This window comes from Dasypus novemcinctus, chromosome 29, assembly GCF_030445035.2.
Source record: "Dasypus novemcinctus isolate mDasNov1 chromosome 29, mDasNov1.1.hap2, whole genome shotgun sequence".
Lineage (NCBI taxonomy): Eukaryota > Metazoa > Chordata > Mammalia > Cingulata > Dasypodidae > Dasypus > Dasypus novemcinctus.
Genome location: NC_080701.1, coordinates 37,424,634 through 37,445,531, shown reverse-complemented (window position 1 = coordinate 37,445,531; position 20,898 = coordinate 37,424,634). Strand labels below are relative to the sequence as shown.

At 38.9% G+C, this 20,898-nt stretch overlaps 1 pseudogene; it reads left to right on the top strand.

The window, feature by feature from the left end:
* Positions 1–18,729: 18,729 nt before the first annotated feature.
* LOC101418679 (E3 ubiquitin-protein ligase Mdm2-like) lies at positions 18,730–20,659 on the top strand (annotated as a pseudogene).
* The last annotated feature ends 239 nt before the right edge of the window (positions 20,660–20,898 follow it).

Below are 20,898 nucleotides of genomic sequence, written 5' to 3'. Positions count from 1 at the left end.
CCCCTTGATTCAGGTCAAAAAGCATTTTTAACTCCTGGTATTATACGTAGAATGAGATATTCTGCTGGTCTGAGTTGCACCTTTTATTCAAGGTCATTTTCTAGTTACATCATCAGCTGATACTTGGTAGTAATCTCTCGGTGCCAGGGAGGCTCATCCCCGGGAGTCATGTCCCACATTGGGGGGAAGGCAACGCATTTACATGCTGAGTTTGGCTTCAAGACTGGCCACATTTGAGCTACATGGAGGCTCTCAGGAGGTAACTCTGAGGCACACTGCTGCTCTAGGCCTTGTTCTTATTTCAGGTGCACAGGCTCACAGCATAGTCATTAGTATCAAGGGCTCATAGTTGGATCTTCATTCTTTTTTGGTCTTTGCCGTTGCACTTGGGGGATTGTTGCTCTTCCTTTAGGGACTGTGATAGAGATCCCCTGGCTAGGAAATCAGCACTCCCTCAGTTGTTGTTTTTAGTTGGGTTCACTATGAAAATATCCCAACATTTTTATGTACCCTGGATATATGCCCTGTAGAATTCCCTGCCAACAATGTGTTCCCTGCCAATAACATCCCACACCAGTATTCTTCCCCTGTCATTGGTGAACCTCTCTGTGATCCAAAACTTCCTGAAAAGTGAAGCCCGATATATTGCCAGGTTCCCTTAGTAGTTAAATGGAACATAGCAATGAGTTTAAAGGATAGATATAGAATACATATTAATTTGGAAAAATTACGGTAAAAAAATAAATTGGGGTATCAAAAAATTTAAAAATGCAAAAGGTTTTTTTCTGATGTTTTGCCTTCTATCACTGCAATAAGTGTTGCCGTGTATGCAAATTGGCAAGGCAACTACTTCTGTCTTTTCCTCAGTGTCTACATCCTATCTTTTTCTTTTCTTTTTTATAATTATTAAGCTTATCTTCACAAGAGTTTTAGACCACAGTAATTCATATATACAATATACAGTACTCCCACATATCCAACATAAAACCTTTTCCCTTCCACAGCAATAATCTTTTTACATATTCATACTATATTTACTGAAACTGATGTACAGATATTGAGACAATAGCTTTCAAACAAGGTCACATTTTTGTTTACAGTATGGTTTGTATTTGAGACTATACAATTTTCTAAATTTTTAGTTATCTTATGTTTACATTATGATTTACATTTTAGCCTATTAGTCCCTATATATTTTTGGTGTAATTTTACATATCTTATATCCATCCTTGCATACTCTTGTGAAACACTTCTATTGTCCACACAGTTATATTGGTTACATCTATTCAATACCTCTTTCCCCCTCCCCTTAGGACCCATAGTGACAGTCAATCTTCATTGCTTGAAGGGAAATGTTCAGAGATACTTGCAACAGTGTTGAGGGCTTGGCATGCTCAACTGCCCTAATGCCCTGGGAGCCACCATTTCTCTTGAGAGATACAATTCCCTCTGTTTGAGGGCATCAGCCCTCCCCAGGATGTGGGTATACCTTCACTGTCATTATATGAGTCTCTTTCCAATGATATAACCCACTATGGCAAAATGAGCATTCACATATTCCCTAGGAGCCTGTCCTGTGTCATATTATCCCCTTTAAGCATCTTAAACAGGTAACTTTCCTTATTATATTTTTTAAAAGGTTTTCTCAGCATTATACTCTCAACCAGTGCCTGATAATCTCCTATGTTCATATGTTGCCCCACCCTCCCCCAATTTATTGAGCAAAATTACCCATCCTCCCATTCCTACCCCTCAAGCCTGCAAAGCCCCACCCAAAGGTAATCACATACCCCCATTTTATCCCTTCTTTGTACAAATACTTACCTCCAGCTTATCATAGATTTCACCCATGTAGATGTCAGCTTACATCCTTCCTCTACCCCACGATTTCCTGTAAGCTGATCATCCAGTCTCTAGGTCTTTGAGGCAGCTTATTTCATATCATTGAGGTCATGCAGTATTTGTCCTTCAATGCCTGGGTTGCTTCACTCAACATAAGGTTCTCAAGATTCATCCATGTTATCACGTGTGTTTGTAGTGTATTTGTTCTTAAAGCTGAGTAGTATTCCATTGTATGTATATACCACATTTTATTTATCCATTCATCTGTTGATGGGCACTTGGGATGATTCCAACTTTTGGCAATAGTGAACAATGCTACTATGAACATTGCTGTGCATATATTAGTTTGTGTCCTTGTTTTCAGTTCTATTGGATATATACCCAGCAGTGGAATTGCTGGATCATATGGCAAATGTATGGTTAGTTTTTTGAGAAACGGCCAATCTGTCCCCCAGAGTGGCTGGATCCTTCTGCGTTCCCACCAGCAGTGGATGAGTGTTCCCATTTCTCCACATCCTCTCCAGCATTTGTAGTCTTCTGTTTTTTTCATAGCTGCCAATCTTATGGGAGTAAGATGGTATCTCATTGTAGTTTTGATTTGCATTTCCCTGATAGCCAGAGATTTGGAGCATTTTTTTTTGCGTGCTTTTTAGCCATTTGCATTGCTTCTTTGAAGAAGCATCTGTTTAAATCTTTTTCACATTTCTTAAATGGGTTGTTTATCTTTTTATTTTCAAGACATAGGAATTATTTATATATGCAGATCATAAGTCTCCTATCAGACATAAGGTTACCAAATGTTTTCTTCCATTGTGTAGGCTCTTTTTTCACTTTCCTGACAAACTCCTTTGAGATGCAGAAGGCTTTAATTTTGAGGAAGTCCCATTTATCTATTTGTTCTTTTGCTGCTCATGCTTTTGGTGTGAAGTTCATGAAGCAATTTCCTATTAAAAGGATCTGTAGATGCTTCCCTACACTGCTTTCCAAGGTCTTTATGGTTTTGGCTCTTATATTTAGGTCTTTGATCCATCTTGAGTTGATTTTTGTATAGGGTGTGAGATGGTAATCCTCTTTCATTCTTTTACATATGGATATCCAGTTCTCCAGGCACCATTTGTTGAATAGGCAATTCTCTCACAGTTGAGAGGGTTTGGTGGCTTTATCAAATATTATACAACTATATATATGAGGATCTATATCAGAACTCTCAATTCGGTTCCACTGGTCTGTGTGTCTCTCCTTGTGCTAATACCATGCTGTTTTCACTACTGTAGCTTTGTAGTATGTTTTGAAGTCAGGTAGTGTGATTCCTCCAGTTTCATTTTTCTTTTTCAATATGTCTTTGGTTATTCAGGACCTCTTTCCTTTCCAAATAAATTTCATAGCTAGTTTTTCTAGTTCCTTAAAGAATGCTGTGTTGATTTTTATTGGGATGGCATTGAATGTGTAGATCAGTTTTGGTAGGATAGACATCTTGATAATTAGTCTTTCTATCCATTAACAGGGTATATTCTTCCATTTATTTAGGTCTTCTTTGATTTCCTTGAACAGTCTTGTGTAGTTCTCTGTGTATAAGTTTTTTACATCTTTAGTTAATTTTATTCCTAGGTATTGATTTTTTATTTACTATTGTAAATGGTATTTCCTTCTTGATTTCGTCCTGAGCTTGCTCATTATTTGTGTGTAGAAATTCTACTGATTTTTGTGCATTGATCTTATAACCTGCAACTTTACTAAACTCATTTATGAGTTCTAGAAGCTTTGTTGTAGACCTCTCAGGGTTTTCTATGTATAGGATCATGCCACCTGCAAATAATGAAATTTTGACTTCTTTCTTTGCAATTTGAATGCACTTTATATCTGGTTTTTACCTCAGTGCTCAAGAAAGTACTTCTAAGACAGTGTTAAATAGAAGGGGTGAGAGTGGACATCCTTGTCTTGTTCCTGATCTTAGAGGGAAGGATTTTAGGATTTCAACACCGTAAATGATGTTGGCTGTGGGTTTTTCATATATACAATTTATCATGTTCAAAAAATTTCCTTGTATTCCAATTTTTTTGCAGTGTTTTTATCAAGAAAGTATGCTGTATTTTGTCAAATGCTTTTTCTGCATCTATAGATATAATCATGTGATTTTTTTCCTTAAATCTGTTTATATCATGTATTACATTGACTGATTTTTTTATGTTGAACCATCCTTTTGTACCTGGAATCAATCCCACTTGGTCATTGTGTATAATTTGTTTAATGTCTTGTTGAATATGGTTTGCAAGTATTTTGTTGAGGATTTTTGTGTCTAGGTTCATTAGATCAATTGGTTTTTAATTTTCCTTTCTTGTGGTGTCTTTGTTTGGCTTTGGTACTAGGGTAATGTTGGCATCATAGAATGAGTTAGGTAACGTTCCTTCTGTTTTGATTTTTTGGAAGAGTTTCAGCAGGAATGTATTAGTTCTTTCCGGAGTGTTTTTTAGAATTCACCTGTGAAGCTGTCTGGCCCTGGGCTCTTCTTGGGAGGTTTTTAATGACTGATTTTATCTCTTTACTTGTGATTGATTTGTTGATATCATCAATTTCTTCTTTCATCAATATAGGCTGCTTATGTGTTTCTAGGAATCTGTCCATTTCCTGTGAATTGTCATTTTTGTTGGAATATAGTTTTTTGTAGTATCCTCTTATGATAGTCTTTATTTCTGTGGGGCCAGTGGTGATATCTCCCTTCTCATTTCTTATTTTGTGTATTTGCATCTTCTGTCTTTTTTTCTTTGTTAATCTAGCTAAGGGTTTGTCAATTTTATTGATGTCCTCAAAGAATCAGCTCTTGGTTTTGTTTATCTTTTCAAGTGGTTTCTTATTTTCTATTTCATTTAGTTCTGCTCTTATCTTTGCTATTTCTTTCTTTCTTCTTCTTGTCGGGTTACTTTGTTGTTTTTTTTACTAATTCCTTCAAATGTGCAGTTACTTCTTCAATTTTAGCTCTTTCTTCTTTTTTGATGTATGAATTTATGGCTATAAATTTCCCTCTCGGCACTGCTTTTGCTACATCCCATAAGTTTTGGTATGTTGTGTTATCATTTTCCTTAGTTTTAAGGTAGTTATTAATTTCTTTTGAGATTTCCTCTTTTACCTACTGTTTTTCTAAGAGTGTGCTGTTTAATTTCCATATCTTGGTGTGAAATCTGGGCCTCTGGCCCTTGCAGATTTCCAGCTTCACTCCACTGTGGTCAGAGATATTACTTTGTATGGTTTTGATCTTTCTGAATACATTGAGCCTTTCTTTGTGGTGTAGCATATGGTCTCTCTTGGAGAATGATACATGTGCACTTGAGAAAAATGTATATCCTGCTGTATTCAGGTGTAATGATCTGTATATGTCTATTAGATCCAACTCCTCTAATATACTGTTCAAAGTTTTTGTTTCTTTAGTGATTCTCTTTTGAGATGTTCTGTCCAAAGTTGATAGTGTTGTATTATAATCTCCCACTATAATTGTAGAGGAATCTATTCTTTCACTTAGTTTTTCCAGCATTTGCCTCACATATTTGGAGGTGCCCTTGTTAGGAGCATAAATATTTATGATTGCTCATTCTTCTTGAGAGATTGTCCATTTCACTAATATGTAGTATCCTTCTTTGTCTCTCACAATTGTTTCACATTTAAAGTCTATTTTGTTTGATATTATTATAGGTACTCCTGCCTTTTTTTTGGTTATTGTTTGCTTGTACGATTGTTTTCCAACAATTCACTTTTAACCTCCATGAATCCCTGTGTCTAAGATGTGTTTCTTGTAGACAGCATATAGATGGGTCATAGATCCTTATTCAATTTCCCAGTCTGAATCTTTTGATAGATGATTTTAATCCATTGACATTCAGTGTTATTACTTTCAAGGAATTATTTAAGGTAGCTGTATTTTGATTGGACTTGTGTTTGTCATATTTTGTTTTTTCCTTCTCTTTTTGCCTTTTTTTTTTTTGCTCTTACACTCACCTCCAACTCTGCCTCTCCTGTTTTTTCCTTTCTTCCTGCAGAAATCCATTTAGTATTTCTTGAAGGGCAGGGTTCCTGTTGGCATACTCTTTCAATTTCTGTTTATTAGTGAATATTTTGAACTCTCCATCATTTTTGAATGCTAACTTTGCTGGGTAGAGTATTCTTGGTTGGAAATTTTTTTCTTTTAGTACTTTGACTGTATCATACCACTGCCTTCTTGCCTCCATGGTTTCAGATGAGAAATCAGCACTTAATCTTATGGAGCCACCCTTGTATGTGATGGTTTTCTTTTCTCTTGCTGCTTCTAGAATTTTCTCTTTGTCTTGAGCATTGGGTAATATGACAAGTATATGTCTTGTGGTGGGTCTGTTGAGATTTATGGCGTTTGGGGTGCATTTTGCTTCCTGGACATGTACATCCATCTCTCTCAGTAGATTTGGGAAGTTTTCAGTCATTATTTCCTCCAACACTCCTTCTGTCCCCTTTCCCTTCTCTTCTCCTTCTGGGATGCCTAAATACATATGTTTGTGTGTTTTGCATTGTCATTCAGGTCCCTAAGTCCTAGCTGGATTTTTTCTTTTTATCGATCAGTTCTACTATCTGTTTGATTTCAGATATATTGTCTTCCAGGTCACTAATTCTCTCCTCTGCCTCTTCTAATCTGCTGCTATTTGCTGCGAGTGTTAATTTTTGATTTCTTGAACTGTGGTGTTTATCCCCATCATATTTGTTATCTTTTTGCATATGTCTGCAATTTCCTCTCCAAGTGTTTTCTTCATATTGTTTATCTCTTACTTTACTTCATTAAGTTGGTCTCTAAGATATGTTTTGAGATCTTTGATTACTTGTCCAATGTTCTGCTCCTCTTCCTGGTTTTTAGTTTGTTCATTGGACTCAGCAATGTTTTCCTGATTATTGGTTTGGTTTGTATTTTTTGTTGCTGTCTGGCCATCATTTTTTATTGACAGGTTTAATCAGTTCCTTAGCTTCTTTCTCTAGTCTTGGGGATTAATTAGTTGTTGTTCTTGCATAAGTGTTATGTCTTCTCTTTGTCATTTTGTTCTTCTTCCTCTATTTTCTTGTTGCTGGCTAAGTTCACTTTGAAGAAAAATATTAGGGCCAGGGAAAGCAAAATGAGTAAGAAAAGAAATTGTGTAAAGTAGTATTGGTAATAAATGTTAACAGAGCAATAATGTGAGATCTGGGAGAATGGATATTAGACTCATGTAAGTTGTGTATTGTTACAGCAGTAAGTAGAGTACCTATAATGAGACAGTCAACTGAATATGGGGAGAAATACAGTATGTATTAAAAAGTCAGTGTTTTCATGAGAGAGGGAAAGAGAAAGAAAAACAATAATATCAAGAGTGGATAAAAGACAGAAAACAGAAGAATCATATTAGAAATTAAAAGTCAGACAATTTGGGGGCCAACGAAAGGGAGGTGGAATGTAAGAGAGACAGTAGATGATGGATGATAGCAAGATGTGGGGGAAAGGGGATAGTGTAGGTCGTGCAAAATCAATACACACAGAAAAGAGGAAATGGAGGATGAGGAAACACAGCAAGTGTGAAATGCTCCCTGCAGCACCTATTATATAAAGAAATAAAATAAGAAGAAAAAGAGAGAAAAGAAAAAAAGAGAAGAAGAAAAGAAGGTGGGCAAAGAAATAGTAAGGAAACAGGCAAGAAAAAGAAAAGGAGAAAAAAAAACTAAATAAATGAAAAAGGACCTTGGGGGATAAAATGGGAGAAAAGAGCAGGAGATAATGCAATATTAGCAACCAAGACAAAAAGAAAAAAAACATAAACACTGAGGGCTAGGATAATCAAGGACCTCAGATGGACCTCAGTGTGGGGTGGATTCAGGGATGGGAAGTCTGTGATATTGCAGACTCAAGGTGTGTGAGTCTCTGGAGCATGGGTCACCAGGGTTTAGGGTACACAGACCTGGGAAACATGCATCCAGTTAACAGGGTGCCTGGGAGCACTGCAGTTCAACAGAGCCTTCAGGGATCCCTGCAGCTGGGCACCAGCCCTAGGGGGAGGGTTCCCACCCAAAAACTCTGACCTCTGTGTCAGAAACTCAAAATTCCACCTCTCACAAGAATCTCTTCTGTCACTGTCTCACCAAATTGACATCCAGACACCTCCTGCCCTGCAAGCCCACAAATCAGCCTGCTGGGGGTGCTGCTGCACTACAAAGAGTTCAGGGACTGCTGCAGACGGGCTGCCAGCCTTAGGTGGAAGGGTTCCTCCTAGAACTTCTGACCTTCATGTCAGAAACTGAAAGTTCCACCTCTTGCAAGAATCTCTTCTGTCACTGTCTCACCATATCGACATCCAGACACCTCCTGCCCTGCAGGCCCCCGAAACAGCCCACTCAGGGTTAGGAAACACCCCACACAACAAAGATCCCAGGTATCACCATGGCCTGGCCACCAGCCCTAGGGGGAGGGGCTCCAGCCAGAACATCTGACCTCCAAGTCAGAAACCCAAAATTCCACCTCTCGCAAGAATCTCCTCTGTCATTGTCTCACCAAACCGACTTCCAGACACCTTCCACCCTGCAAGCCCCCAAAACAGCCTGCTTAGGACTTGGGAACTCCCCAGCACATCAAAGCCTCCAGGAATCACTGCTGCCAGGCCACCAGCCCCCAGGGGGAAGGGTTCCATGCACAACCCCGACCTCCATGAAAGAGACCCAAAATTCTACCTCTTGCAAGAATCTCCTCTGTCACTGTCCCACCAAATCGATGTACAGACACATCCTGCCCTGCAAACACCCAAAACAGCCCAGTCCAGCAAGATTCCAACCCTACTCAGCCACTTCTTTGCAGGAGAGATTATAAGGTGCACTCACTCAGATGTCATCTTGCCTCTTACCCACAACTATCTTTTTAATATAGGATAAAGGATCTGCCATATCTGAAAAGATTCCAGGTGCTGATTTTGGGGCAGCCATAATTGGTGGCTCAACAGGTGCATTAAGTTGAACTGGATATAAGCTAGGATACGCACCTGGATGATATATGGAGATTGGATATTTCATTAGAGTAGACAGTTATTTTCTTAACTATAAAAGGGTTAGTACTAGGATTAGGCATAAAGCCAGGAGACTCTCCTCTGCCTTTTGGCTCAGAATTTATTTCCTTCTAATGGCCCTCCACTTTCTGTTTGTCTATGGGTTTTGAAAATATAGTAATTTCTTCTTTGTCATCTTCCTCTGATTGTAAAGGATCTAAGGTGACAGTAATTTGCTGGCACAAAGCTCACACAGATAAAAGGAATGGATTCCCCTCTTTGATATGCTCTCTGTAAAGCTTTCATTACACACATCTCCACTGTTTCAAATTTAAAACATTATGCCCCTAAGGCTGAAACCAACCACAATGCTTTTGTGTTAAAGCAAACAATTCAATTAACTCACAACTTTTTACAGGCACCCCACTAGCTTTCAACAAAGTATTTAACACTTGCAAATATTCTTCCACACTTCCCATTTGGATACCCATTACCCTGATGACTTCATGGAAATGTTACTTACCTAAAAGAAGACTTGAGTCACACTGCTTTGGACGTCATTCACCACCCTCATAGGAGTCCTTTCCATCGGTCCCAATACTGTTTTGGAAGACTCACTTCTTTGTGCCCTGCATTGGGCACCATTTGTTGCAGATTTGGGTCTGAAGGGTATTGGGAATGAAAGAAAGAGAAAAAGAAGAATGAAAGAAAGAGGAAGAAAGAGAGAGAGCTGGGATTAGGGGGTCTGTGAGTAGAGACTCATCAGACAACTCTGTTGTTTACAAGGGGCTATATATATACCCCCCAGGCTACATGAAAACAAGCAGCAACATGCAGTTAACTATCAGCATTACTCATAGTCTAAGGAATTAAAAAAATCTTTTCTCAAGGTACAAAGTCTAAGTGTTCAATTTACTACAAAAGGTATGTGCTCATCTTTTCTTTTAGTCTTTAACAGCTTCCTCCTCTTTACTGGGAACTCTTTATTACCACATTCCTTAGGTTGCAAATATAGCCATGGAAACAGCATGTCTCTCCTTGTGAGACCACTGTGCCTCAGTTTCCAACAGGGAAAAAGCTATAGAATATTCCAGTCTGTAATTGGATGCAGTAGTTATACCATACTCAGCCATGAAAGGATAGTAGCTGTGGTTGCAACATTACATGAGGTGTCAGCTGACTTGGGCAGGGGGCATACTTTTTAGTTAATAGAGCCCATGATTTGCTTGTTGCTAATCTCAAGAAAAACCCAGCATATGTCAACTCACAGACTGACCTTTTTTGAAATCATACTGCTCTCTCCTTAAAATATCCAAATCCTCTACTGTGATACTTTAAATCCAGTACTCTGTTGCTCATGCCTGAAAAAAATGATTCTCAAGATTGAGAGGCTCATGTTTCTCAATTATTATCCCCAGGACCAGATTTACCAAAAATAAAGCAAAGCAAAACAAAACACACACACACAAAAACAAAACAAACAACTACATAAAAATCCTTGATAAATCTGCCTTAGATCCTATTTTTAGATGTGTCTTACCATAAAACAGAAACAGATAATTATGAGGTAGACTATGAAATAACCACTGCAGTAGAAGCAATTACTGGTCAACAAGCCCCTGGCCTCACCATGCCCTAGTGAGCTGTGGTGAAACTTTTAAATAGAGGCAGTCATTTAGCTAAAAGAAAATCACAATATTTATACTGACCGTAGATATGTGTTTGGAGTAATTCATGATTTTGGAAGTTCATGAAAACAAATGGACTTCCTGAAGTCATTAGGAACCAAATAAAAAATGGTAAATACCTGAAATAATAGATGTATTTCTATCACCTAAGGAAAAGGTAAAACAAAGAAAAAATGCTGTGATAAAAGTGGAAGCTCACACTCACAAAACTTAGAAGAAAAATGCCAACCTAGTAACTCAACAATATGTGGAGACAACAAAACATTTTCCTTGTATAATGTCTCTCAAAGCCCTTTCCAAATGAGTTAGCTCACAGTTAAGAAAGTGTTTCTGTATTTGAAAAAGAAAAATAGAATTGGTAGGGTTACCAATTAAATTCTGGGGATAGTATCTAGGAAGTGCTGGATAGTGCCCTGTTTGCCCTAGAGTCCCTAGAAGGAACTACGTGTGAGCACTCCATGAAATTACCCATTACAGAATGCAAAAAATGAAAAAGGACAAGGAAATATATTGGTGGGCAGTCTTTGATAAGGTACTTTAAAAAAAAATCTGTAACCAGATTGATATATGACAGGCTTGTAATCTAGGAAAAATTTATTAATGTATATATCTCCATAAACTTAACCTCCACAACTGGACTATTTGAACATCAGCTGAAGGGCTTTACCAGCCAGTTCTTTCAATGGATTATAATTATATATAGTTTATGGCTTACAGGTATTAAGAATGGGTTGAGGCATTCTCTTGTCAAAATAAGAATGCTGTAACTGTAGGGGGAAAAGAGAAAATGGTTTTCCAAAGCAGGGAGTACCCTTTGAGCTCTCAAGCAAGCTTCAAACTCACTTCACTGGAAAGGTTATAAAAAAGCATGTCAATAAACATTTGTGTAATCTAAGTATCTTTTTAAAAATTTAAATATATATATATATTTAAAGTTTTTGTCAAGTGGTTCCCATCCAGCAAATCACCTATTGCCCATACCATCCTACACCTATGGTAAAGTAGAATAAATCCATGAGATATTTAAATTGAAGTTTAAATATTGACTCACTGGTGCTGTCTTGGCCAAAACATTGCCTTTGGTACTCATGGCCCTGAGGTCTATGCCATCAGGCAAACACCACTGATCCCACCAGAGGTAATTATAGGGCAGCCCAGGTATGGGGAACAGTTCACTAGAGAGAATCTGTAACAGTTTGATGCTGGATCCCAGAGAATCATGTCCTTAGAGCCAATCCATTCCTGTGGGAGTGAACCTATTGTAAATGGGACTCTTTGATTAGATTACTTCTGTAAGGCATGCCCCAGGGTAGGACTTAATCCTCTTACTAGAGCCCATATGGAAAGAGACAGACACAGGTGCTCAGAGTGAAATGCTCAGAAGCTGAGAGAGCAACCAGAAATTGAAAGCAACAGAGTTCGGAGGAGAAAGCAGAGACTGACAGATGACACCATGTACCTTCCCATATGTCAGAAGAGTCCAGGATCACCCACAGCTGATCTTTGAGGAGAGAGCATTGCCAGAACATGTCTTGATTTGGACTCTTTTTTCAGCTTCACAACTGTAAGCTTGCAAGTCAATAAACCCCCTTTGGAAAAGCCAATTCTCTTGGGGAAATATTGTTTTCATCAGCCTCAGTTAACTAAAACTGGATCCAATATAGTGAAGTGAGGTTTTTTCAGTATTGTAGGAAATCAGTGGAATATACTCAGGGATATATATATTTTTTAAGTTACTGAAGATTTACTGACCCTCTACCACCTAAAGACAACATCCCACCACCTGCAAACTGACATTATATTCTGGAAAAGAAAACAATGAAAAACCAATCTCTGACCTACTTGAAATAAACTTATCAGGTTTTAATAACTTCACATAGTCAAATTAGAAGGAAATGAGACTTGGGTACAACGCATGCAGCTAAAACTGATGTCACTTCCAAGGTGGGTATATGAAATGGTATGTGATCCAAAATTAAAATTAACCAAAATAATCCAGAAGCAGGTGACACTGTGTGTGTATCTGATGTGGAAAGGTACTGCCAAGATCATGGAACAAGAACCCATTCAACCAAGTATTTTGTAGATTATGGGGAAGTTTTTTCGGTGATGAGGTATAAACACAGATACCCAGCAAGATGGCATGAAAAGAGAGGTTCATAACATCAAAGAATCTGGAGGCGGAAAATGGAGAATCTTGGCATACCAGGTCCCAGCTTACCTAGCCTAGGTTCCTGTGAGGGTTGATGGAAGGGCAGGTTGGAGCACATGTTTATTCCAGGCTCTTGTCTTTTCTGTGATCCAGATGGGAAGGATCCAATGGATCCTGGGCCTGGCAGTTTCACAATATATGGTACAAAAAGCAGATGTGACTAAGGCCATGTGGAGAAGCTGAGAGCAGCTTCTTATATCCAAGCCATATGGAAATTGATGCCTTGCAAATAAATTATGCAGCAGGAAAGAGCTGCAGTGGCAAGGGGGCAATTCAAAAGAAGTGGCAGAGGCTGATCATAGAAGCTGAGGTTAGCTCTTACCATCCATACCTGTGAAGGTGCAGGTGTTGCTAGCTGTGGTTATACCCAGGGAAGTGTTAACTCAGGTAGTTGCTCAAAATGACTAAGTCAGGACAAGGCAAAGATGTGTCAAAATAATTTTTTTAAAAATTTCATTGCACCAAAATTCCCTTATTTAATTGACACCCTTGTCCTTTTATCTATATTTACAATTTTGTTTTTATGCTTTTGTTATCTTCATCAAAAGCCAATTTTCCATACTTTCTCTAGGCATCAAGATAAAACCCTTAGTTTAAAAAACATTATTAGGAGCAGATGTGGCTCAAGTGGTTGAGCGTCCACTTCTCACATTGGAGATCCTGGATTCAGTTGCTTCATGCCTCCTAAAAAATTAAGAAAAACAAACAACAAGAAAAACAAATGAAAAAATCAATTCAGTGAAGCCTATGTGGCTCAATGTTTGAGCTCCAGCTTCCCATATATGAGGTCTCTGGTTCAAACCCTGGCCTTGGTACCTCAAACAGACAACAAAAACAACAACAAAAATCCCAAGGGGACTGCACTTCATCAGTCCAACAGTGGTTTCCATGGACTAATATCCAGGTAACCCTTCCCAGGAGAACAAAAGGCAAGTCAGCAAAGCCAGCATCAGGTGACCAAGGGTATTGGCTCTTCTAGGTTTGAATTTCCTAGTCTGAAAAGGCAGACTGTGGTCAGCACTCATTTTGTTTTGCTTAAAAAAAAACTTTCTCCTGAGAAAGGAAAAAAAAATTCATACTTTCTATCATTTTTTAAAAGCATCACTACATAAAATTATGGGTTTACAAAGTAATAAAATTTGACATCCAAATGAAATAGTTTTTCTCCCAGGAATTTCTCAAACTCTTCTTGTGTCATATATGATGCTAACAAATATAAAGTAGGTATTCTAAATTTCAGTTTCATGACAAAATGCATGTTTTTCCAAAGCTGCACAGAAAGCTCACCTAAACCCTTGGGCCCTGAGAGAGTGGCCTTTAGGGAGCAAGCTGGGCACCCCGGCAGCCTCTGGGGCTGAGATCCAGAAGCAGAATCCCCTGTGAGTGGGGACTGGACCATGAAGGCAGCAGAGAGGCCACAGGAGCCCAGAGGCTTGGTGGGAAATCTCAGTCTCCATTCAGCCATGCTCCATTTGGTGTTCTCTGCACAGACCAAAGGCACCTGGATCCACTGTGTGAGGAGAGTGATTAAAGCACCTGGGGAAGTGGCTGCCTCCAAGGAGAAGGCCAGGCTGGGGGAGCTCTCATTTACCCCCATGGAGCAGGGAAGAGCCTGAGGGCCATAGAGGACCACCTGCTCACAGGGTCTCTATTCTCTAAGCACCGAGCTCGAGCCCTTGCCAACCACATCACTCCAGTATAAACCAATGGTCTCTTTCTGGCTGCACTCACCACTGGGGAGGTGTTACTACTGCCCATGTGCAGAGAATGGTTTGTCAGGTCAAATCCTCCAAAACTGCAGGTTCTCTGTGTGAAGGAGAGGTGGACAGGAGAGGAGTTAGCCCTGAAGTAGCTAGCAGAGCAGCACACCAACCCCAGACCCCGCTTGCAGGGTGTCACTGAGCCACAGATGTGTGTGCAGGTGGAAGTGATGGGGGAGAGGGTGCAGGACTCAGGTTCCCAGGAACCCCTTGCCTAAACAGAGGTCAACAGTGCCCCTGACATACAAACACCGTGATCACCACAAAGCCCTCTGCATATTCTGCACCCTAAGATTCCCAGTCTTGTCATGACCCAGCCTCCCATTCGACCTCCCTTATGTCAGTGCTATTTATACAGGGTCATGAGCTCAGCAGTTTTAGAAGAGAAGACAGAAGCCCAATGGCTCCGGAGAGCCTTCTAATGGACTTCTGTGTAGTTTAAATCACTCAGAAAGGAACAAGGCTATGTTTACTGCAGGCTGACAGGCAGGCTCATGCACTGTTGTCTCCTAACCACAGCCACAATTTTACCAACTTACTTAAATATGACCCTTTTTCTAAAAGTGTAAAGGGAAGAGACCACATTTCCCCAGAAAGAAAAAGTTGGATGAACTGTCTTCAACCACACTATTTAATTTCATCGGGAAAATTATTGAAGCTTTATAAGGAAGAACTTCAGTGTCCTTTTAGCTTTTTTCAAATTTCATGGAATGCCTTTATATTAGGTAATATAAGGCAGTAATTTTATATTTCCAGAACTTGATTTGAATACACTGTTGAATAAAAAACTAAACAAACAAACAATACCTAAACTTCTTCTAAGAAAATAAGTGAAAGCAAAAACACCCTATTTTTGGCACACCTGATTATCTTTTTAAGTAGCTGTAGTAAGATGTGAACAGCAGATACATGTTTCTCAGAGGACTGTAGTTAATACTATGTATACTAGAACGGCACAATGAATATTAGAAATGCTGTTATTTAAAACAGGCATGTTTGCTCTAAATACTTTAATTAGCTGACTGAGAAACACCCAGGAAGGGAAAGTCCAGACACTGGGCTCCCTGATGTGGACTCAAATCCTGTGTCTGTCCTACGCAGTGTGATGGGTGAAGTGCTTAGACTCAGCTCTGGTTCCCCAGCAGCTGAAGACTGGATGGCAGGTGCTCAGTGAGGGCCACTGCACTCAGGACAGCCACCAGTGCCTCCTGACCACTGTGACCCTGAAGTTGAGGTTCAGTCAATGCCACAACGATGCAAATGAAGGGTTGGAATTCATTCTGTGAATTTCCATTCTAAAAGCAAAGCACACTGGGGAGGAATGGAAGGGCTGAATGTGGCAGTTTTGTCCAAAGAGGAGCAGGCAGCAGCCTTTCAAGGTGGCAGGTGATGAGGACATCTCAGAACCTTCTCCCTCAGCAAACATCTGCTGCTGCTCTGAATAATGTAGGGTGGATGCGATCTCCAATGGGACATTCCTAATTTATAGCAATTTAATGGGATATCTGACTTCCTTTATAGTCAACTTGGTTGGATCTCGATCTACTCTGTAAAAAGAGAAAGACACACATGCAAAAACGTTCACCAAACCACCTAACAAAGCAAATGGTGTTGCACCCACCCTTCAAGGCTGATTTTTAATATTAGTTTTCCCTTCCCACCTTATAAGTCCCAATAAAGGTTCTCATGTTCACAAAGGTGGTGATTTTATTCCAGTTCCTTTGCCCTGACTCGGGCTTCATGACAGTGTGGGGTCCAGATGCCACACTTGGTAGCATCTGCACATCCTTCTTTAACCAGCAGCAGCTTCACAAGACTGGAGCCCAGCTTGTTATTTCTAATGAACATGAAACAGCTGACAAAGAATTTATGAGGAAACTATGACTGCAATAAGTTAAGCTCACATTTAAGTTTCTAAATTCCTGCTGTATGCATTTATTCTTAAAATTGAAAGCTTAAAGCTAAGAATGGACTGGTTTTCTTAAATACCAACTAAGACCTCATCCTAAGATAAGATAAGCTATCTGGAACAATTTTTCTTTCAATCAGTGGGGGATTGACAAGGTGTATAGCAATAAAAAGTCCTCAAACTAATCTCCAACTTTCTCTGTAATACCACATAGTTCTTGAAGCAGCACTCCTTAAATAAAGAAAATAGGTTGTAAACAGCCAAAGAAAAATAACCCAATCTTTGATTTTGTGATATAAATGAAGCTATGTACTCCTTGTATCTTCTGTACAATTATAGAAATATTTCAGACATACTTGTGGAGAGGGCAGCTAGTAAATGGAATATGCCATGCAGTTGCCATGCATGTCTCTTCCCCCAAAGAAAAATTTAATGACCAAATAAAATAAAGACAAGTGAAACATCCAGTGTGTATGAGGCATTATCATTTCCCTGAGGTTTCATTAATCAAATATGGCATTTTTAGAAGACAAAAAGATCAAGGTTGAAGAATAAAGGACAGCTTTTGGTAAAATGAAGGAAATACATGAAAAGGAGAATGCAAAAGAACTTTAAAAATAAATAGAGCAAAGAAAATAATCCTAACCCTCTGAAAAACAACAAGAAAAATTTCTTATTTCTCAGTAAAACATTGTTTTACATTACTTTCTCTGGATAATTAGAAAATTAAATGTTATTTTCCTTATTGTACAGTAAAGAAATATACACAAATATAATTGAACACTGAACACATTTCAGCAAGTGCTAAACTGCCCAGTGCTGCCCTAAATTCATAGTAACTTAAAAATATTTAGACTTGGGCTGAGATTTGTGACAGAGATTACATACATTGCTAACATTATGGGGCAAAATAAATATTTTCTTTTAAAAAATGGTGCTTGAAAACAACCTTGTCTGATGTCTACATGATGCCTGTGGAATCAGTCCCTGGCCCCATGTTAGCACAAATCTGAAAAAAAGAACTTTCAGAGAGAAGTTCTTGATGAAGTTACATTGTTATAAATGATGATGTATGCAGTCTATTATTTAAGTATCATACTGATAATGTATCATCTTATGTTGTGAACCTACATATATTATGAATACCATGAGGGTCATATGAACAACTGAATGTCCTCAATTTGGGAAAATTTTCAGTGTCACATAATTTAAACCGACAAGGTTAGTCAGCCAATTGGGGAAGTGGGCTGTTTTATCATGGACATGAGCTGGGAAGACACTGGTGTGCTGAGCCTGTACTGAGTCTGGCCATGGTATATTATACAGAACAGATGTGAGGCCGACCGAGCAAGAAAGAGAATTGTCATTTCAGCACAAAAACAAAACCCAAACAAAAAATACCATTCTAGAGAAAGGAAGAGAAATCTTTTGCTACATAGTAATAGCATTAAAAGAGCTGCGAGATTTCTTTTTAGAATATTTTAGAATGGAGAAGGGTGTTTCACATTGGTGCTGACCAGACAAGGACCTGGTGAAATATAGGTAGCACAGCCTTGGTCTGGGGAGGATGGCAGGGTGGAGGGCCACTGCCACCCTGAAGAGCTAAGTGGGAACCCAGGGCTTCTCCAGGCTCTGGGCATTCATACAGACCATGTGCCAGCTTCAAGGGGACAGGCACATCCTCTTACGAGTCTAACTGCACAGTAGTAAAACTTAGAAGCATTTTATTATCTGTAAGTAACTGCTTCATTTCTGGCTACATACAGGAGAATAGACAAGACGTGTATGTACATTTCCAAATGCTGCTTCTTTTATTTAAAAAGATAAGAGCATCTAAGAGCTTAAGTAAAACAGAAGAGCTTTAATCTTCTTCCCTTTTAGTTAGCAGAGACAACAAGCATGTCTCTCAAGACATCAAGGCAGAATGCTCTGATCCATACAGGTTCTCAGGAGGTTGGGGGGTCTCCACATTTAGCTTTCCTAACTCCAGTGGCCTCCCACTGTCAAGAGGACAGATGGGAAAAGGAGGGAGCATGGCTATTAGCAACTTTGTTCCTTTCATTTGGTGTTTGTGTTGCCCTGTGTGACTGGAAGGGGGATGGAGCAAGAAGCTGAGCCTTCTTCTGTTCAGAACTTCTGACTCAGTTTCTGATGTTTTTGCCTCAAGGAATCTCCTACTCTCAACCTAATGTGTTGGAATACAATAGTGGTGTGAAATTGACACCAAGACTTCCATGTGCCCCATGAACAGAACTGGGGAGCCTCAAAAGATCCCACTGCAGGCATGAAAAACCCTGCATGGCAAATGTGCAATACCAACAATTATCTAACTACTGATATGTTATGAGCACCTCACAGATTCCTGTCTCTGAACCAGAGACTCTGGTTAGAACAAAACAATCATTACTGAAGTTGCTAAAGTCTGTTGGTGCACAAAAAGACACACAATGAAAGGCATTATATTTTATCTTGGCCTCTATATTATGACCAAGTGATTATATGATGAGAAACAACAACATATTGTATATTGTTCAAATTATCTTCTAGGGGAGTCGTTTGTAGTGCCAAGCTCCTCTGTGAAAGAACACAGGAAAATGTTTACATGATTTACAGAAACTTGGTAGTAGTCAACCAGCAGGAACCATCAGATTCAGGTGCATCTCTAAGTGAAAACAGGTGTCACCTTCAAGATGGCAGCCATCGAAGGGACCCTGAGCAAAAGGTAGAGGAAGAGAAACCTTCATCCTCAAATTTGATTTTTAGACCTTCATCTAGAAGGAGAGTAATTAGTGAGACAGAAAATTCGGAAGACTTAGCTGGTGGACAACAGAGAAAGCATCACAAATCTGCTAGCATTTACCTTTCCTCTGATGAAAGTCTTGCTCTATGTATAATAAATCTTCTGTAGGAGTGAATCAATGGAGACTATCAAATCTGGATCTTGATGCTGGTATAAGTGAACATTCTGGTGATTGGTTGAATCAGGATACAGTTTCAGATCAATTCAGGGTATAATTTGAAGTTAAATCTCTTGATTCAGAAGATTAGTGAAGGACAAGAACTCTAATATGAAGATGATCAGATTTATCAAATTATTGTATATCAAGCAGGGGAGAGTGATACACACTCATCTGAAGAAGATCCTGAAATTTCCTTAGCGGTCTGTGGGAAACGTATTTCGTGCAATGAAATGAATCCTCTTGTGGAAATTCATTACGACAGATGTGAGAATTGGATTCCTGAAGATAAAGGAAATGATAAAGGGAAAATACCTGGGAAAGCCCTACTAGGAAACTGAACACATGTAGAAGAGGGCTTTAATGTTTCTGATTTCAGAAAAAAAGACATAGAGGAAAATAATAAAATCACACAAGCCTCCCAATCCCAAGAAAATGAGGGCTATTCTCAGCCATCAACTTCTAGTAGCAACATTTATAGCAGTCAAGAAGATGTCAGCCATCTGCCCATTGGGATTTAAGCCCCCTCTCAAGTAGAAGCATAATGGAATCACCATCCCCAAATCCTCAAGACTGGGGAGTGAACAATGGACTAAAGCAGACTTAGTATTATTCTATTATAGACTTAATATTATTCTAGCAATGGAAGAACTTTTATCATTGATGTAAAGGTAGTGGCCACTAGAGGTTCTAAGGTGAGAGAGAGGGAAGAATAGGTATAATATGGGGACATTTGGGGCACTGGAATTGTCCTGCATGACATTGCAATGACAGGTACAGGCCATTACATTTGGTCATAACCTATAAAATTGGGTAAGGCAGAGTGTAAGCTATAATAGAAACTATAGTACATTGTTAATAACAATGCTTCAATATGTGCCCATCAATTGTAACAAATTTACCACACTAATGAAAGATGTTAATGTGGGAAAGTGTGGGAGGGTTAGGAGGAGCAGCTGGGGAATATGGGAATCCCCTATATTTTTTATTAAACATTTATATAATCTAAACCTTCTTCAAAAATAAAAAAAATTAAAGCTGTCAGAGAGTTTGAGAGGAATGAAACACAAGATAAAGAAAAATGCATGGAATCTAGTTTCCATCTTTGTGCCATTGAACCTTGTGACCTAAAATTAACTGTATCATCCATGACAAAAAAGGACCTCTTATGGCTTCTTTTACATGTTCAAAAAAGCTAAAAATAACAAAAAACAAAATAAGCCCTGCCTAATATGTATGCAGCCAGTTCAAATGATTATGCTAATTTATTTCCCCTAGTTGACTTGTTTGTAAGAGTAGAATTATATATTTCTAACTATGTAACCCTAAAACCTCAGACAGTTATTTTGGCAACATTACATTTATTTTTATGTTTTTATACATATCAAAGTATAAAAGTATCACAGTCCATGTAGAATTATTCTCTGTCATGTAATTTTTTATACATTTTTAAAAAATTTATTTATTTCTCTCCCCTCCCCCCCACCCCGGTTGTCGATTCTCTGTGTCCATTTTTT